Source organism: Vicugna pacos, chromosome 10, assembly GCF_048564905.1.
Source record: "Vicugna pacos chromosome 10, VicPac4, whole genome shotgun sequence".
NCBI classification, from domain to species: domain Eukaryota; kingdom Metazoa; phylum Chordata; class Mammalia; order Artiodactyla; family Camelidae; genus Vicugna; species Vicugna pacos.
Window position 1 is genome coordinate 29,620,224 of NC_132996.1, and position 21,326 is coordinate 29,641,549.

Below are 21,326 nucleotides of genomic sequence, written 5' to 3' on the forward strand. Positions count from 1 at the left end.
TAAACCCAAGGCCACCTAGATTCTTATCCTATGTTATCTAGTAGTAATTTTATAGTATTGAGTTTCACATTCAAGACTATTATCCATTTGAGTTACATTTTGTAAAAGTGTTAGATTAGTGTCTAGATATATTTTTTATAGGTACATGTCTAGTTGTTCCAGCACCATGTGTTGCCAAGTCTGTCCTTTATCCCTAGGTTGCCTGTTATTTGATTTTATTGTTTTAGTCTTTAGTGTGACCAAACTATCAAAGAATGTGATCTCTAAGACTTTAAATACTAATACATTTCTAATTCAGTTGATAAGATAGAATCCACTCTCAGCATGCAATTTGCCATTTTCTTACTTAGATCAGTACAGTTTAGGATCTATTACTTCAATTTTTAGGTCTAAAATCTAGCCCCAAATAGCAGGACTCAAAAGGACTTGTGTTCAGTATGCAGTCTCATATTTGTAAGCCAAAATGTCAACCTGTTATATGGGTAGTGGGAAATCCTGCTTTCTTGGCCACTAAAATATATACCTTTGATTTCTAGAAAAAATATTGAAATAGGTACCTAGGAAAATTAATTAATGATCCTGATGCTCCTTATTGATCCTGGAATCATTGCCAAAGGAAGTGGAGGTAGTGGTGGTACTGATGGTAGTGGTCACTGCCTTGAAGTATGCAATTTATATCATTATGTCTCCATGGCAGGGTGAATTTCCCAAGCCTACAAGAGAACTATTATCAGAGAAATCTAGTTTCCTTAGCTCTTTTAATAATTTCTTAACATCCTGAAAATAATATCTGTTTCTTGAGAATTTAAAAGGAATCCAACATTATGATGGTTAATTTTAATATGTCCTCTTAAGTGGGCCAGAGGGTGCCCAGCCATCTGTTCAAACATTATCCTGGTGTGTCTGTGAAGATATTTCTGCATGAGCTCAACAGCTGGTCCACTGAGTAAATTAGATTGCTCTCCCTAATTTGGGTGGGCCACATCCAACCAGTTGAAGACCTAAATAGAACAAAAACCTGAGTAACAGTCTTATTCTCTTGTCTGACTGAGCTGGAATATGGGTCGTTTCCTGCCTTTGGACTTAACTTTTACCATAAAATACACCCAATTTAAGTGTACATTTTGGTATTTTTATGATATTTAAAGACTTGTTCAGTTATTACCACACTAACTTTAGGATACTTCCATCACTCCCAGAATGAACCTTAAGTCCATTAGCAATAACTTTCCATTCTCATCCCCAAGCTTAGGAAACCACTGATATACTTTCTGACTCTCCAAAGTAACAATGAAATAAAACATCCATCTATTTTCCAGAGAGTCTAGACTGAGAGTGAAGTGGGCTGGCATTAGATTCTTTAGAGACACAGGTGAGACAAGGAGTTAAATTTACAAGCTCCTACTTTATTATACAATCTTTCAGAAATAGTTTAAATTGCCTGTGCTTGTCCAGGAAATTATGCCATGTAAGCATAAAATTATGAAACATTTCGACTTTCATGTTTTTCTGTAGTAGATCTAGAAAAGCCCTATTCAGTCAGCAAAATGTGAAAATGAGGACTATGTAAGGCCCTAGACAGCTGCTGAGAAGTTAATATACTGGTTCATGAAACATCTCCTTTTCATTCTTGGCAGAGCGTGCTGCCAATGCAAATTACCTGAAACAGTGCTATTATTTCTCTATTTTTATATTATTTTAATGACTCCTTAGAGGCAAAAATTATTTAAAGTGGGAGCTGCCTAAATAAAATGTAACTTTTTTTCTTATAAATATTCTTAGTGACACAATCTCCAACAACTACTAAGAGTTAGTCTATATTTAAATTTAATTACACAATTTCATAAATAAATAGAATTCTGATCAGCACGTACAAATCTGAGACAAAAAGTACAACTTGGCATCTCAATGTATCAGTTAATGTCTGATTTCAATCTTTTTTTAATCTAGTTTTCCAAGCCTTATATGTATGTCTATCAATTGATGTCAGAGAAGTTGGGACATGTTCGTGGTAAAATAAAAGAATATTTTTGTAAAGCAAGATCTAAATGGGATAAAACTCCCAAAAGTGAAAGCTGAGAAAATTAAATACAGTTTTAAGGATGTAAAGTAAAAACTCATGAAAAATACATTTGTGGAAGATATTTGAAAAAGTTACATTGCAGACTACATGGAGTCATGTTCTATACTGGATGCCTTATGTTTTACATTTCAAATATTTCAACAAATTCATGGATTTCTGTGGACATTGAGGGCTTTCTGAGCATAGAGATTATTGAGAACCTATCCTTTATTTGTACAATTATTTATCATCTATTTTAGATGAGTTACTTGAGGAAAATGAAAAACCATAAGATATTGTTACTATTTTTGAAAACTTCCAGAATAGTGAGAGAGAAAACATGTGCATGAGGATTGTAAACATAGGACTATTTCTCAGTGATACATGTTTTCTTTGCCCAAGTTAGAAGTGAATTTCCTAGCATTTATTCCAGAAATATATAAATGACCTTAAAGTCCTCTCTGCTATAATTTCAGTAGATTACCCAGAATACGGGTGCGTATCTCTTGGGTTTTAATGCAATATACAATAGGGTTGAGAACAGGAGGGAACAATAGATAAATATAGCCCATGATAATGTACACCACAGGAGGAACATGTTTTCCAAAGTGATGGATAATGGATACACCTATCATGGGGACGTAGACCAGCAGCACAGCACAGATGTGGGAGACACAAGTATTAAGGGCCTTGAATTGTTCTTCGTGGGAGGCAATACCTAGCACAGTGACCAGAATCTTCAAGTAAGAGAGGAGAATAAGTAGAGTCCACTCCAAAGGTGGTGAGGATGATAATGAGGCCATAGATGCTATTGATGCAGTGGTCAGAACAAGAGAGTTTGATAATACCTAGGTGCAGGCAGTATGAATGGGAGAGCACATTGGCCTTACAAAACCTCAGTCACTTAATGAGAAAGGGCCCTGGCAAGATAACAGCCACAGCCCATAGCAAAAGCCCCACACCTGTCTTTGCAATCATGGAATTAGTCAAAATAGTAGTGTACCTGAGTGGATTAGAGATGGCCACATAGCGTTCAAAAGCCATGGTGAGCAGGATGTCAGACTTCATTAGGGAGAAAACATGGATAAAGAACATCTGGATGAGGCAAGCAAAGTCTATTTCACAGATATTGAACCAGAAAAGCTTGAGCAGGGTGGGCAGGGTGGCAGCACAGAGTCCCAGGTCACTAGCAGCCAGCATGGAGAGAAAAAGGTACATGGGTGCATGAAGTGACTCTTCCACCTGAATAACCACTAAGATGGTGGTGTTACCCATCAGGGCAATTGGGTAGAGGGCACAAAACAAAATGGAAATCACAGGATGTGAGTCTTCAAGGCCAGGGAAACCAGTCAGGAGAAAAGGTTTGTAGATGTTACTGTGAAAAACACCATGATGAGAGAGTCTGGATTAGCACACCATCACCACAATCTTTATTTCATAAAGAATCTACATTATGTGCTTATACTGGTTACATATATCCCCTTCACCACCTTTTCAAAGCTACAATCAAAGAGAAACATGCAGGCACTCATAAAGTTTATACACAAATTATAATATGAAACTCATATTAATGATTTACTTTCCCCACATAGCACTGTTTTACTCAGTACATGAAATATCATATGTATCCAGTGTCTCTGAATTTGTCTTCCATTTTTAATATAATATGTGTTATGAATGCTATGAGAGGACCACCTCAAGCTAGTTTAAAGATTAAACTTTAGGGGAAGAAGTAGGAAATAGGAAAACCTCCCTCTTACACTTATTCTTTCTCTTCATGCTCATTAAGGACATCAAGTGACAGAAATGGGAAAACATGAATGTCATTCCTACAGAGTCCATATCCTTTCAGGGAAAACAGCCTCTTATGATTAAATGATTAAATTAGAATCTTTGTCTACCGATACATAATCCCAGGGCCAGGTTAAAATAAAATGTTGGCTCCACTCTTTTCTATATTTGTTTTCTCTTTCAACTTATTCTTCAAAGTGTGGACCAAAGAGCAAGACTGCGGTTCAGGAAATCCATACTCTATTCCTACATCTGGCACTAGTGCTATGATGTTGACTACATAGCTTCTGCTCTCAGAATTAAGTTTTTTTTTTTAATTTTGAAATATTTTATGGGGGGGGTATAGCTCAGTGGTAGAGTGCATGCTTAGCCACAAGGTCTTGGGTTCAATCCCCAGTACCTCCATTAAAAAAATCAATAAAATAATTACTTCCCCCACCAAAAAAAATATTTTAATGGTGTGGAGTTAGATAAATGATCTTCTAAAGTATCATGCCATAAAGATCTATTTGATTAAATTTATAAATTTATTCTAAATATATATATGATTATGTTCTTACAAAATTGCCCATTCTAGACACTGTTTTTGTGGTCAAATATAGACTGATTAACGTTATAGAAGAAATGTATCAGATATTGGAGAAAGCTCTCTGGGAGGTACCATTTAAGCTGAGAGACTAAGGGTGAAAAAAATGCCCATATGGGGTTGTGAAGTGAGAAAAGAAAGAAAGGAGAAAATCCATGAGACAAAGGGGAGTATGAAAAGTTTTGGAATCTATAATAACTTGCAGAATAGATTTTGGATGTGGATAAATGCTTGATTTAAGAGGTATTATGAAATAAGGCTGCAAAAGTAAGTAATCTTAAGACATTCTATATATAATTTCCAAATAACAAATGTAAGGGTATTGATTTTAAGTGCAGGAGTGTGTGAGTTTTGAGATGGTCTATGATATGATCACATTCATACTTTTGAAAGATGACTTTACTTGCACTGTGGTCAGTTAATTACATGGGCATATTTTTTTATTCTCAATAAGGTCATTTCCCTGTTTCAAGGAAACTGTGATTTATACTGATAGCTAACATCTACTGAAAGGAATAATACTATGCCCCCCAGGACTATAACACTTTTTAAGATTATCTGCATAAAGTTTATGAAACTCCTATAAAAATTTCTAGTTTATTCTTATTTCTCAGATGAAGTATCAGATTTAGAGAAGTAAAGTGACTTTCCTCAGAGATAACTATTAAGCATCAGGACAGAAATTAATTCAGTGGAGAAAAGAAAGTGTGCAGTCCGTGAATTTTGCCAGACTGGGTATTGATTTCCTTAATTAACTCTATCATTACATAAAAACAAATAAAAAAATAGGTTCTACTTGGGTTCAATAGTTACATGGCCTTGCGTGATAAGTTTATTCTCTTCAAGGATAGGTTTTAAATCTAAATTGTGAATGGGAACAGTAATAATATATATATAACATAGGAGTCTGGTGAGGATAGATTAGATGATTCATACTAAGAATTTAAAACCAGCCCTGTATATAGAATCTTTCCAGAAATACTGGTTATTAATAGTATTTCTCAGTTGAGTGTCTCATGTTTCTTTGCTATATTTAAATACCAGATATGTCTCCTGTATCTGTGTTGTGGTCTGCAGAAACAAGTAGGAGAAATTTGAAAATCATAAATTTTATAAATAAGATCCCAAGAATTTTTCCCATAATGATGACATGGAATCCTATCTGTTTACTGATAATCTTTTGCTTGCATCTAATATCCTCATTGGTCATTTTAGAAATGTGGTGAATCAGAGAGAAATTTACATCTTTAGAAAAGGTATAGTGAACCAAAGGCCTCCAAAGAAACCCACCTTCCAAAGTCTTTAATTTAATTATCAAACAGACTTGAAGAGGAAATGAAATCTAGGGTTAAGAATTACCTTTTAAAACCTCTTTTTTCCTAGAATTCCAATTAGAAACAGAAGATATACCTAGATTTCCACCAGGTAGATCAGTACTTTAAGACTGTAAGCGTATGGGAAATGCTCCTAAAATTCTGTCTAGGAGTGGGCAGTTATTTATGTGCGTATGTGTGTGTGTGTGGGGGGTCACCAGTGTATCTGAATTATTTTGAGGTTTCCCCATGAGAATCATGTCTGCTGAGTCAAAGTTATCATTAGAGTTTCCCCAGAGTCCATAAAACTCATGATTTTCTTCTATCACTTTTTAAGGCATAAGTAAATCTTACTTTTATACTATTATTCACAGTATTTTTCTCTCCAATCTAGGATTTTAAATCACATCACCTATGAGGAATTTTATGCAATTCATGCCTCTATTGTGTGAATAATATCATATAACTATATAGATACTATATATATATATAGTATATATATATATATACTCTTTTACTAACTATAAAATATATGAGCAAAATTTTGCTTGTTTTTCTAACATATTAATTTATTTCATTAGACTCTCAATGCAAAAAAAAAAGAAAAGAAAAGAAAAGAAACAAAAAATCCCACAGATAAATGTATATACAGTAATGCTGGGTAAGATTGACAGTTATCTGTTTATATTATATTAATTTGGGAAGGCTGCAAAACTCCAAAAATTTAAATATTATGGAGATTACTGAAAAAACTTTAAATATGAACTGATGATATAGCTAATAATTGTGGTGAGAGTGTTGATGATGCTGATAATCATAGCATTAATATCAATTATGTTTAAATAGGAAAAAGAAACTCTTTAACAATCTTTTAATTTTGCTTCCTTCTTTTTGTGCCTATATTATAACATAGGCAAATAACACTAGAAAATGATCACTGCTTTTGATGAATAAATATTAACTCTTCATTAAGAAAAAGTCTTCATTTACATCCAACAGCCAACTTGTCAGCAATAAAAAGAAATGAAGTAGTGATACGTGCTACAACATGGGTGAACCTCAAAAACATTATGCTCAGTTTAAGTCAGGTGCAAAAGAACATGCTTGTGTGGTTTTATTTGCATGAAATACGGAGACTGGAAAATCTATACAGAAGGACATTAGATAAGTGGTCACCTAGGACCGGGGATGGGAATAGAGAGTGTCTCTAAGAACAAGGTTTCTTTTTGGAGTAATTGGGATTTTCTAAAATTAGGTTAGGGTAATGGTTTAAGAACTCTGAAAATGTTCTAAAAGTGGGTGAATTCTATGCTGAGTTAATTATATTTTAATAAATTTCATGGATTAAAAAAATACAATCCTATGCTGTGCTGCTTCCCTATATCTCAGGGCTTTGAAGAGACTTAAAACTAAAGGTGAGACAAATTAATGTAAGAGATTTGCTGCTTGTTTAGACATATGGATCAATGGAACAGAATAGAGAGCCCAGAAATAAACTCACAAACTTTTGGTCAATTCATCTTTGACAAAGGAGGCAAGAACATACAATGGAGTAAAAACAGTCTCTTCAGCAAATGATGTTGGACAGCAGCATGTAAATCAATGAAGTTAGAATACTCCCTCACACCATACACAAGAATAAACTCAAAATGGCTTAGAGACTTAACACACGACAAGACACTATAAACTTCTTAGAAGAAAACATAGGCAAAACCTTATCCACATAAATCTCAGCAATGTTCTCCTAGGGCAGCCTACCCAAGAATAGAAATAAAAGCAAATGGGACCTAATTAAACTTACAAGCTTTTGCACAGCAAAGAAAACTATAAGCAAAACAAAACAGCAACCTATGGAATGGGAGAAAATATTTGCAAAAGATTATACTAACAAGGGCTTAATCTCCAGAATATATAAACAGCTCATACAATTTAATAAGAAGAAAACAAACAACACAATCCAAAAATGGTCAGAAGACCTAAACAAGCAATTGTCCAATGAAGACATACAAATAGCCAAGAGGCACATGAAAAAATTCTCAATATCACTAATTATCAGAGAAATGCAGATCAAAACTACTGTGAGGTATCACCTCACACCAGTCAGAATGGCCATCATTCAAAAGTCCACGAATGATAAATGCTGGAGAGGCTGTGGAGAAAAGGGAACCCTCCTACTCTATTCGTGGGAATATAGTTTGGTGCATCCATTATGGAAAACAGTATGAAGAGTCCTCGAAAATAAAAATAGACTTATCATATGATCTAGCAATCCCACTCCTGGGCATATATCCAGAGGGAATCTTAATTCAAAAAGACACATGCACCCCAATGTTCATAGCAGCACTATGTACAATAACCAAGACATAGAAACAACCTAAAGGTCCATCAAAAGGTGACTGGATAAAGAAGATGTGATATATTTATACAATAGAGTACTACTCAGCCATAAAAAATGGTAAAGTAATGCTATTTGCAACAACATGGATGAACGTGGAGAATATCATTTTAAGTGAAGTAAGCTAGAGGGAGAAAGAAAAATACCATATGATATCACTTATATGTGGAATCTAGAAAAAAAACAAAGACAAACAAACTTATTTACAAAACAGAAACAGACTCACAGACATAGAAAACAAACGTATGTTTACAAGCGGGGAAGAGGTCAGGAAGGGATAAATTGGGAGTTCGAGATTTGCAGATACTAACTACTATATATAAAATAGATAGTCAAGTTTATACTGTATAGCACAGGGAACCATATTCAATATCTTGTTGTAAACTTATGGTGAAAAAGAATATGAAAACCAATATGTGTGTTCCTATATGACTGCAGTATTGTGCTGTACACCAGAAATTGACACAACACTGTAAACTGACTATACTTCAATACAAATATATTAAGTAAGAAATAAATAAATAAATAACATAACTTTAATCAATATTTTTCCCTCAAACATTATTTTATTTGATAATGACTTCACCCCATCAAGGAGGAAGCCAGGCTTATTTTATCAAAGCCAAAACAAAAATAAAAACAAACAAACAAGAAAAGAGCAAAGGTATGGTCATCAGAATAAGACTTATTGAGGAAGGGCACTAGAAATATTTTCATGAATTAAATGAAGAGTTGTAAAAGAGAGGGAAAGGAAAATAAGATCGAATAGGTAGAATTGAGTTTTGTTGGAAACCATAAGGTCTGGTAAAGAGGGTGTGGTATCATGAGGATAACTAAGTATCAGAATGCAAAGTCATTAGTATTAAAGGCAGTTTGGATTCAGTGCAAAGTTCTTGGCAACTTTTACAGCTGCTAAGAGGTCAAGTGGTGAGAACCTACACAATAGTGTTTGATATACCAGAGAGAGACATAGGCAAGGGGATTTTTGAGGAGAGGGAGAAAAAGCAAACAAGGCTCAGTTAACTAAATAAAGGGGAAGAAGAAAAAAAACGTGACAATGAATATATGTATGTTCATGTATAACTGAAAAATTGTGCTCTCACTGGAATTTGACACAACATTGTAAAATGACTATAACTCAATAAAAAATGTTAAAAAATAAAAAAGTGTGAGAGGGTTTCAGCAAATAGTCAATGGAAGAAAATGTTCTATAATTGAAATTGGAGGGCTGAGAAATCCCCCATGTTGTAGTTGATAATTAGAAGGTTGTTGGTAAAAGCAGTTTTGGAATAGAACACCAGAAATCGGGAATGAGAGGAGGCACCTAGGATTGAATGGATAGTGAGAAACTGGTAGCAGAAAAATATAAACTATAAAATATAAATAGTAAAAACAGTACTAGAGTTTTTTGTAAGATAACAGAGATAAGAAAGGCAATTTGAACAGAATTTAAGAGTTTAAGCTCTGGAATCAGAAATACCCAAATCAGAATCCTACTACCACCACCCCAGCAATATACTAGATTTGTGATCTTAGACCAGTGGCTGAACCATTCTGTTCCTCCGTATTCTCTTCTGTAAAATAAATCCATGGGTTCTATCACATTGCCATTAGGGGAAGACTTTAAATGAAGAAGGCAAGCAGAGAGTGCACTGTTGGAAGTAAGGAACTGTGAGAAGGAAGTAAGGTAGATAGAGCTTAAGAAGAAAGATGATGATTTGGAAAGAGAGAACATCTTCCTTACAAAGCCCTAGTTCTGTAAAGTCCTTCCATTGCAGAACACAAAAGAACAACTGCATTGTTATTTACCAGCTGTCATTTGTCATTCTGCAGAATATATACACACATACAAGGACTTGCTTTCTCTTCTAGAGTATACCTGTACATTCAGAAAATACAGTATATCGCATATTTGCCTTGGGAAAGCGTGACAAAAAGGAGACACTTAGGTATGGCATCTTATCTTCTGCAAGTCATCTTAGGGCCGTGGAGCAATTGTCTCTCTGAACTATTCCTGGGTCAGGGGTGGGGAAGACTTTATTGGTTGTTATAGGGAAGAAACTTCTCCATGGATCAGGCATGAGGAACAGTGAGACCAAATTACCTGGTAACTCTCATCTGATACGTTATCCTCAAATATCCCTGCAAAATAAAGAAAGTGAGATTCTGCCTCACTTTCATAAGAGAGGATAAATAGTACTATGGTAAACCATCTCTGTGACATTTAACATTTGGGTAATTTAGTAAAACTCTTGAACTCAGTTGCTGCCATAGATAGTAAAGAATTAACAATAGGAAAAATAAAAATGTTTGGGAAACAAAAATAATGGATTAATGGGAAGCCTGTGGAAATGGAGATGTTAAAAAAAAAAAAGAAAGAAAAGAAAAGCAGAGTAGGAAGTATATCAGCCTCAGCAGTACTTCAGGGGATGGGAAGACATGCAAAGTAAAGGCGAACATGATAAACAGTCTTGATCTGGCTCAGCTAAATGAGGGAACAAACAATCTTAATGGTTTGTTTAACCCTAAACTCAGCCATCAAAAGAGTGTCTTTCTTTCCAGCTTTAACAAACCTATGCCCATCTTCCAGGAACTTCCCCTGAACTGTAATAACTTACTGCTTTCAGGTCTTCATACTTAAAGTTTAGTCAGATAAGTCCTGGGTCACATTTGGGGCCAAGACCCCTGGGAAGAGTGGCATCTGCCTGGACTCTGAATAGTGGTTGGATTTTTTTATTCACGTGCTCCAGTATGTTGACACTGCTGGTGCATTTTCCAGGTGGAAAAACTTAGTTACAAAGCTGTTGGTGTGTCCACCTCCCTTGAGGATTGGCCAGGTTTTATGATGTCTTAGGAGATCTCAGAAACCGTCAGAGAATAAGGTTGGCAAGCTAAAAGTGAAGAAAATGGGCCAAAAAAAAAAAAAAAAAAGAAAAAAAAAAGTCCTCTCATTTTCTTTGTATGGGATCATTTCTAGCAAAAACATTTCCTCTGCAGATAATGTCAGTAGCTAGATCTATAGTAAGATTTAGTGTTGTGTCTGCATGTGTGTGTGTCTGTGAGTGGAAGGGTGTGAGGACAAGAGATTACAATTTATTATTTTATTAAAAAATTTGTTTTTCAAGCACCTTCTTGCAAAATGTCATTATCAATCGTACTCAATGTGAAAAACACTGTCACACATTTGGGACAATGAAAGTGTATAGAATAACTGTTGAGCCAGATCAATTTGAAGAGAAAATTTAAAGCATGCTAGAGAGTTTTGTTTCGGATAAATTAGTGAACTCAAGATTGTTGGAAGAAAATCCTCCCTGCCCCCAAAAACAAACAAACAAAACTATGCCAACTCAGTTATCAACAAGTCTTCTCTTAGAGGCATACCCACATAAAATGTTAGAACAAAAAGGGATTATAGAGACCATCATTATAGATTTCTCATTTTGTAGATATGAGACACTGAGCAGAGACATGAATTGTCCATGTTCATACGGCATGTTTATAGAGAAGGTAAGAACATAAATCCAAGTTTTTTACTGAGTTTAGTTTCGAGAGTCACTGAGAAGCAATTAAAAGCTCAGCTCCTGCAGCTAGACTGCCTGGAGTCAAAGCTCCACCAGACTTGGCCACTTACCTCTGGTGTCCTTTAACACCTCACTATGCTCTTGTGTGCTTATCTATAAAATGGGTATTTGTGAATAATAATGCATTAATACATGTAAAGAATATAGTACATGTGGCAGTGAGTATTGTCTAAGCCTTATGACCATGGAACACACCTGTTAACCTAAAACGATAAAACAGCCAGTTATTTTATGAGCAAAATAGGTCTATCCAGAAGCAGCAAAGAATTGCAGTTTGGAACATGAAACTGTGACAAGCCACATGCAAGTTCTATAAAGCGAAAGAGAGGAAACTTTTTATAGAGAAGGGGAAGTTGGGGGTGAGGGGTGTTGTAAACAAAAAATCCATTGGAGGAAACTAGGAATTTGAAGCAGAGGCTTTTCATTAGCTGAGCTGTAGCAGTGGCTAATTGACTGAGCTCTTGTCAGGCAAGGAGAAACTTTTTCTTCCTTCTGCTAACAATAGTAAATTAGTGTCACTTCCTGCTAGAGATGCAAGGTATGCCTCTCCCTGTTGGGATCTGAATTGACATCAAGTGATATGCTCATGAGAGGTTCCCCTTTTGCCCTTCCAATTGCATTTTTGCAAGATTTCCCTTTATTAATTTTCTCACAGCAAAGGTTAACAATTCTCTACACAATAGTTAAGGAAACTGTTTACACCAAGGAACCACATTTCCCCATATGACATAGATAAGCTTCGATGATGCCTTCTTTTTTACTTGTGACAGGCCAGACACACACCATTTAAATTCCCATTTTTAAAAAATCTCATAAATGATCAGCTGAACTGTTCTGTCTCCACTGATCAATCTTTCCTCCCTTTGCAATAATCCTTTAAAATAAATTCAGATTTGTTTTATATTTGAAAATTTCCTGGCACATATTAAGCACTACAAAAGTGTTACTTATAATTTTTACTATCTGATGTTATTATTATCAGAAAAACTGAAACTTTATAAAAGAGGCTTACAGACTTTTAACCTAAGATTTTTAATGTAAATTATGGAAAATTTAAATTATTTAAAATAACATAACTGAAGTTTTGGATGACAATTATAAAAAATAACATTTAGAAGCCTGGAGAATTTAAAAGTGTCTGAATCACTCAAAATCTCCCCATTTCTAACAGAATTATTATCATTCTTGGTATCACCTTTTTATAGACAGTTTATTTTAGTTTCAATCATAAATATATACTTTTAAGAACTCTTCAAATTTTTATGCTTATTAACTAAAGAATAAATATGAAATTCACATACCATAGTACCCTTTTAAAGTGCACAATTCATGGTTTTCTGTATTTCAAAACGTTAAACATACATTTTTAAGTTACCTTTAAACAAACACAGACCTCTATTGCAACAGCAATGAAGATAGGAGTTGATAGGTTTTGATGTCTGATTTTGAAGGGACAACGGATCCTGCTTTCACCATAAAGGAGATATAAACACAATAGTATGTCATCATTGATTTGAATTATAACTGCTTGAGTTCCAATTGGAGGTCCCGTTCTCAGGTGCTAAAGCAATTTGGAGAAAGGGAAGAGTTCAAATTCTCTTCGTAAGTACCCTCTCCCTTAAATGTAGATCAAGAGCACATCTCTCAAAACAAAAAACAAAAAACCCACAAGAATTTGAAGAAGTGTGGTTTTTTTTTTTCCTTTTTTTTACCTCAGGGAAAGAGATATGTGTATGTGTGTTAACTAGGCATATTTGCTTGCCTAGCAAACAGTTGTCACCTCATCAAGACTCTCTCCAAGACCCTTAATTCACAGGATCTGTCAACCCTAATCTATTATATCATGAATTTTGCTCAATCTTAATCTGTAGATTGACTTTACACTTAAAATCATTACTTTCAGATAGAGTCAGATCTTATCTAGGGATTAGTTTTCTCCTATGGAGTTCTAATGTAACGATTACTGTGCCATTTGAAGGAGGAAGTTTTTAAAGTCCAGGTAAAACCTCCCTTTTTCTTGCACTCCACAGTTATATAATATCATGACATATTTTACTTTGCTTCAAATTTGGACATTAACTTTATCTGAGTAGATAGAATTTATTTTATGTGGAATTTCTAATTAATAATTCCTTTTTGTTGAAGAAGAAACATAAACTTCCTTTATTATAACCCTGTTGCTGTCTGCCAATTGCACCCTTCATTCTATTATATTTCTTATTTTTCTTCTTTTTGAAAACAAAACAAAAATTTCTCAAGTTTATTAAGATTTGACATATAATATGTGTAAATGTAAAGTATACAATATTTATTTGATATACTTATATATTGCAGAATTATTATCATAGTAGAGATAGTACCTCCATCATGTCACATAGTTATCATTTCTTTTTTTGTGGTGAGAACATTTAAAATCTACTCTAAGCAATTTTCAAATATATAATACAGTATAGTTAACTATAATCACCACGTTTTATATTAGATCCCCAGAGCTTACTTATTTCATAATTAGAAGTTTGCACACTTTGACCAGCATTTCTCTATTTCCTCAACCCTCTAGCTCCTGTCAACCACTGTTCTACTCTATGTTTTAATCAGTTCAGCTTTTTATATAACACATCCTTGATTACTTAAGCAAATTTCCCCTACCCTTGAATATCTTGTGCACCACAGATCTTAACTGTTTGGTTTTTAGGCTATAAACCAAGGGGTTAAGGATAGGGGTCAAGAAGAGGAAGAGGCTAGCCGTGGTGACATGGAGAAGAGGAGATGTGAAAGTACCAAACCTATGAATTAGACCCAGCACAATGAGTGGCACATAAAAGATACAGACTGTGAAAATGTGGGAAACACACGTATTAAGTGCCTTAAGCTGATCATCTTTGGAGGCAATGCCCAGCACTGTTTTTAAAATCAGAATGTATGAAATGATGATGAACAGAGAGTCAACTCCAAAGGAGCAGAGGACAAGGACAACCCATAGATGATGTTGACTCTGATAGGGCCGCAAGCCAGCTTCATAACATCTGGGTGGTAGCAGTAACAGTGCGATAGAGTGACATCCTTGCAGAAGGGCAATCGCTTCAGCAGAATTGGCAAAGGTGCCATCAGTACCACACCCCTAACCATGGCTGCAAGCCCTATCCCAGTAATCAGAGGAGGAGTTAAGACCCCAGCATAGTGCAGCGGGTTGCAAATAGCTACAAATCGATCAAAGGCCATGGCCAGCAGGATGGCTGACTCCATGGAGGAGAAGGTGTGGATGAAGAACATCTGCGTTAGGCAAGGGTGGAACTCAGTCTCTCTGTGATTCAGGAGGAAGACACTAAGTACTGCGGCTAGAGTTGATAAAGACAGACCGACATCTGTGGCTGCCAGCATAGACAGAAAGATGTACTGAGGCTCATGAAGGCTGGAGGTGCTTTTGATCACAAAGAGGATGGTGCCGTTCCCTAGGAGGGCAGTTAGGTACATGACACACAGTGGGACTGAGATCCATATCTGTACAGCTTCCAGTCCAGGAATGCCTGTTAGAGGGAGAGCAGGTGGCTGGAACCAGCTACCATTTATAAGCCCCATAAAGATGTTTCTTGGCATCCAGCCTGGGTGAACTTTTAAATGTCTATTGGGAGAAAAACACAGATTTTAAGATAGGAGGATATAATGCTTTGACTCCTCTGGGGCAGCACTAATCCCAGCCATGTTTACATCAAGAAATTGTTCCTTAGAATGTTTCCAAGCCTTTCTGAATAACTACCTGGAGTTAGGGCAATGGACAACTGCTATCAAAGTGTAAGAGTTACTAGACTTCCTTTGGCCTAGAACATTTTAATCATTGATGAAGTGACAAAATTAAGAATTCATTTTTCATTTTTATCCCAATGCTTAGAAAAATTTCATTCTCAGTATTCTTATTTCTTATTGAATTATGTTTGTGAATACTTATATTTTTAGTCATCTTAGCCAAAACTCTGAAAGAAGTTTCTGTACTTTCCCCACATTAACAGCATACCTATAAAAATATTCAACATCTGGAAACTTGGGCATTTTTCCTATTATTTGTACCTGCAGAAATAAAGCATAGGTTAATAATTTCAATAACCCACATAAACCCCAAGTCATTTTTAAAAATTTCATGAGATGCCATTCATTTTTATAGTTAATTTCTAGGTTGTTTATTGTATTATTTTTAAATAATATGTTGATTTTTTTCTAAATGTGAGTGAGTAGTAAAATCATCAAAGTGGGTATTGTGTTACTTCTTAGCTGGTGCAAAAATAGTATCAAACATTAAGAAATAATTTCTTGAATAAAATTTTAACTATATTTCAACACACACAAATAATATACTAGGAAATAATAAACACCAATACTTTAGTAAATATCTTAAAAATAGCATGACTGGAGGAACATGTTAGCATTTATGTCTTTAGCCTACAAAGAAGAGTAGGAAGAGATTATATATGGTTGAATACAATTAAATTTAAGTGTTTTATTTAAAATTATAAGTAGAAACAAAATAGATAGATGATAGATAATATATAGTTATCCCCCCAAATTTACATCTACAATAATTTCTCTATTTATCTACTTACTGAAAATCATGAATGCACACAAATACAACCTTGAATCCAATATCAAAAATGTTCTCCCCTTTCACATTTGTGACTCCCTTATTTTTCAGTGAAAAATCTTATACACTTTAGCTTCAGTCACATTCTTCATCTGATAATTTTTTTGTATGTAACCAGTCTAGCATTGCCAAGGTCCTTTGCCCAGTGCAGATGGGTTCTGACATCCTGCATAGGTTCCCTATGTGGGTGACTCCTGCCATGTGGGTGACTCCTCACCCTACTTGGATTACAACACTTTGTGTCAGGCTGCCATCTCCTTTTGTGGGAACACCCTCCTCAGCTCACACAGTTTCACCCCTCATTTCAGAACACCTCCCACGAGTGTCCACTCACCCTACTCTGCTCAGGCTCTGTCTCTCATCACTAGACCTCTACTTCATTAGGACGGTATTTCAAATCCAGTTTCATGCCAGGCTAACAACCTCTCATCCATACCCATCTGAACATCCTCTATGCTCTCTTGTTCTGACATCCTGTGCTGGTCTACTCCTCACAAGGACACCCTCCTCACGACTCTCAGGGTCCAACACCCTGTTTTGATCTATTGGTCATACCCACTCCCTGACCCCACGCACACCAGCATAGATGTCTACACAGCTGTGATTCAATCAGTGGTTTTAGGATAAAATCATTCAGGATGTGAAAGAAAATAAAAGGAAGGGAAGGAAAGGGAAACAAAAGAGAAAGAGGAAGGGAAGAGCTAACTTTGTTTATATTAAATACAGTGTTTTATTTTACTACTCATTTTTATTAGATTGATTCTGAGTTGAAGAATAACTTTATATGCCTTGACAGTCAAGCCATCGTGTGATAGATATGTTTCCACTTTATGCTAAGAATTGCTTCCTTAAAATTGACATTTTTTTTTCCTATGTTGCCGTGAGCTAAGCGTGAGCCTTCATATATCTTTAGTAATACAATCAATGCTTTTTTAAGTTAGAGCTTCTGGGTTTATATCATGAAGTGAAAGGGGTTCCAATAGTTATAAAAGTATACTCTGATACAATATACTGATTTTATAGCTAACTTTATGTTCACAACTTTTATTAATATTGGTAGTAAAAATTAGTTCATGCTTTTTGTATGTCAAGCACTGCTATAATAGTTTGCATTTTTTCTCAATTAATCCTGACAGAATTTGTACTACTATTATTTCTACTTTACAGAGAAGGAATCTGAGGACTAGAGAGGTTAAGTAACAATAAATGATAGTGGAGGAATATTGACCCAGGAAGTCTGGATTCAGAATCAGCTGTTGGAGCCATTGTATTCTAGCTTCTTAGGTTGGTTGTGTCATTATAACTGCATATAATTCTCATTTTTTCTTATGGCATGATGAAAAATCTTACATTATTCATTTAAGGATTTTTCAGATGATTTACCCACTTAACAAATCATTTAAGGATATAATACCAACTTTATAATAAGCTAAATTCTTATAGTTAACAGTGTTAAAAATGTTCAACTAAATCTCAATAATTAGAAGGCCTTTTTTTTTTCAAATTTTATAGTACTGTTCTCAACTTTATCATTGTTGATGTGTATGTAATAGCAAGTAGAGGTTTCCATAAAATAATCCCCTGTTTAAGGATTAAATCATGTCCTCTGAGTTAAAGAAAGCCTTTGCTAACCTTAAACAATCTTGCCATGAATAAATTCAATCAACTCAAATTTGAATCCCTATATTGAAACCTTTCCTTCTAGAAATTTCATTACACTAAAAGGAAAAATCAACATGAAATACTGTTATTACTGCTTAATACTTCCTTAGATCATAACACCCAGTGCTGAATCTTCTGTAGCTTGTGTATCTTGTCCAAGTTTAATAATAAAATAACAGCAAAAAAAAAAAAAAACAAAACCCAAAAAACCCACTGGTGTCATTGACCCACTCCTTACCTTGGTTCTTTGTAGCTTTACCGAAACTTACTAATGATTTCAAGGAAGGTCGGCTATCCAGTGAATAGACCTTGGCTTTAAGATCGTTGTCCTTCTCAATTTGGCACTCACCTAGCAAGTTCAGGGCAGCACTCCCAGCTCTCTTAAACTACCTTCAGTGAGGTTCCTAAGGGTCCCTGTTTCACATGGTTGCCATATGAAAGTGAAGGGAAATACAGTAATTGCTGTTTCAGATACCCCTAAACATGACACATGCCATTTATATTCTTAAGACAACTGTTTCCTGCTAGCTCACAGCTGCCTGTAAACCAGTTTTATTCCAAATTTCTAATCTGAAACTGGACCATTTGCATTCAGTGCCTCCCTTAATATATCTTAGGTATTTATTAACATGTCCACGAAATCTGTGAGTGAAGACTAGAGGAGAGGAGAACTCTGGGCTTCATCTTCTTCTACTTTTTATTCTCCTTTAAAATTAACACCATCACTGTTCACAAGAAGGACTTTTTCCTCTTTGTATCTGGTAAGAATTTTCCTATATGACATCCACTGGATCCCTATGCAAGAACTGCTTTTACTCTAAGTGACGTGCATCATACTCTTCCCTCGGAAATTAATCCACAAGACTTTACTACAGAAGGAAACAAACAATTTAGAAGAAAGAAAACATACACCAATATTCTTCAATTATCTTTCCTTAGCATTTTACCTACCTATTTAGAAGTTCAACATACCTAGACTTCCACTGAAAAGCCTGCTTAAGCTTTTGAAATTTGATGGAAAATCTTTAAGGACCTCCACTGTGCTAAGGAAGTTGCTCTGCTCCATTCTGTGCTTTATCCAAATACATTCATCCTAAGGTTACAATACACATATGAAGGGATCTTTGGACTCATTTACAAAGAAAGTAACTTATTGGAGATTCAGTTCTTTCTCTGTCTGTAATTAAACTTTAATCTGGCTTCTGAACACCAGTATCTCATTTCTGACAGTGTTGAATGGCAGCAGGACACCAGCCAACGTTACACTTGTATCTGGCTTTACTATTCGGAAGAATTTTACTCTCCAGGGAATTCCTGGCTCTCTCACTGGAGGCTAGTATAAATCCCATAACAGTGGTTTCCATCAGGGCCACTCCTGAGATGTGAAAGTTATGGGAAATTATATTTAATTGGTGTAGGGTCTTGTTAGTGTAAACAATTTGATTCTAAAAATGCAGTACAAAATCCATGGGTCCACATGAGGCATAGTTATTTATCAATGAAGATTTAGAATAATGAGTAGAAAAAAAGAACTTATATATTGTTTATTGTCTATATCAATGCATGAGAAGATTTTTCACAGTGTTGAAGCTTTACCTCTTTATTTTCAGGTCCAAGAACTATCTCTTTGTGTTCTTTACTATCACGTGTCCTCTTCCTTGCTAATTTCATATCTTCTACCTTAAGAGAAGGGAAAGGTAGTGACACAATTACAACTTTTAATGTCTTGGCTCTTTAAGAATTGCTTTATATTTATGAACAATAGATCCTGCTGCCCTTTCAGTTCCATAAAACCACTAGTTACTGTTGGCTGCATCATTAGTCATGACCCCACATCATCCATTATGCTGCTGGAATATATTGGATTCCTGAAGACAAACCACATGTGGACATCAGAAAGAACCAGGGGTTGAGTTATGGCATAGGACAGAGACAATCTCTGAGTATACCTAGGCAGTGATATTTATATAGAGATATATAGATAGATCTATTTTCACACTTATTTATCCCACTTCTTTCAAATTGGGGTCCTTCTTCTTAATCTTACAGTTCTGGGTGAGGTGGATGTGTAAAGGGGTGTTGAATCTTTGTCATGTAGTGTAAATATAAATATAATCCATACACTCCTATACTCTCTGTGTAGTATTTCACATATAAAAAATAATAAATTACACCTGAATACTTCCTGTCTTTAAACAAATTACTTTGATTCTATTGGAGAAGTAGTTCTTTTGATTGATCACTCTCTTTTTTTTATTGATAAGAGTGTTGTCTAAGAAGAGCATGAGATTTGACAAAGGCAAACCTTCACTTAATTTTCAGCTTGATTTCTTACTATACGCACAGATGAACTTTCAAAATGTCAATGTCCTAATCTAGTCATTGGGAAAATAATTATATCAGGAATCACTGTGGTTTTAAAAGAACTGATACATCAGAAGTGTGTTTTAAACTTGAGAAGTTCTATGGCAATGATGGTTGATCCTAAAGGCTGATTTCCTCCCATTATACATAGCGCATAGCTCCTTTCCTATACTAGACAGCAGGGGTTGAGGGTTGTATTATATATACTTATTTTTGACTCAGATTTAATAAGAAAAATGTTCTTAGAAATATTTGATGATAAATTGCTCTATTTTTCCCCCACATGGATTTTGTACTATTTTTCAGGAGATAGTAAATTCCTAAGGAGTGTGTTCCCTCAACACTAAAAGACAGACCCTCTAACTCACAAAAATCCAGACATTTAATAAGTGGAACCTCAACAATATCCCATATTTCTATGATTTGTTTGCGTCTGTCAGAACAGTCTCAGTATGGGTTGCTGCCAGTGATAGGGCTCTTGTTAATTCCCCAGGATTGTCTAAGAAGTACACTCTTCCCATAAGCCTATTTATCCATTCAGTGGGTCTTTCCTAGCCTTAATAAAAGGATCAGGGGCTCAGAAGACCACAGATAATTTCTGGATTCCCCAGTTCTCTTGAGTTTTAGTTCTCCTGGTAAAGTGAAACACTATAGAACCAGTCTCTGAGCCAGCATTGGGACCTAGATCAGGGACAGACTGCCTATCATGTGCAATGTCTGTGAGTTAACAATTGTGAAATAAAGAAGGTAATAAGCACCTAGTATTCCGTATTGGACGGTAAGTGACTGCTGGGTTCTGAAGGTGACCCATGTGTCTCAGATATCAGATCAGGCACACTCCTGGTCTGGAGGAAAGTACCTATGATTTTTCTCCCTGCCACCTATGCCCATATTACAGTACCTAGCCAGGGCCATGGCATAAACAGATCCACAGCTGGT

General features: G+C 35.3%; 1 protein-coding gene and 1 pseudogene across 5 annotated transcripts in view; one reads left to right on the top strand and one right to left on the bottom strand.

Annotated features, from left to right (window-relative positions):
• Positions 1-21,326, top strand: part of LOC102530707 (olfactory receptor 51M1-like) — a 259,108-nt gene that overhangs the window by 34,923 nt on the left and 202,859 nt on the right. The gene's annotated exons all lie outside the window — the stretch shown is intronic.
• Positions 14,355-15,307, bottom strand: LOC102525617 (olfactory receptor 51I2-like; annotated as a pseudogene).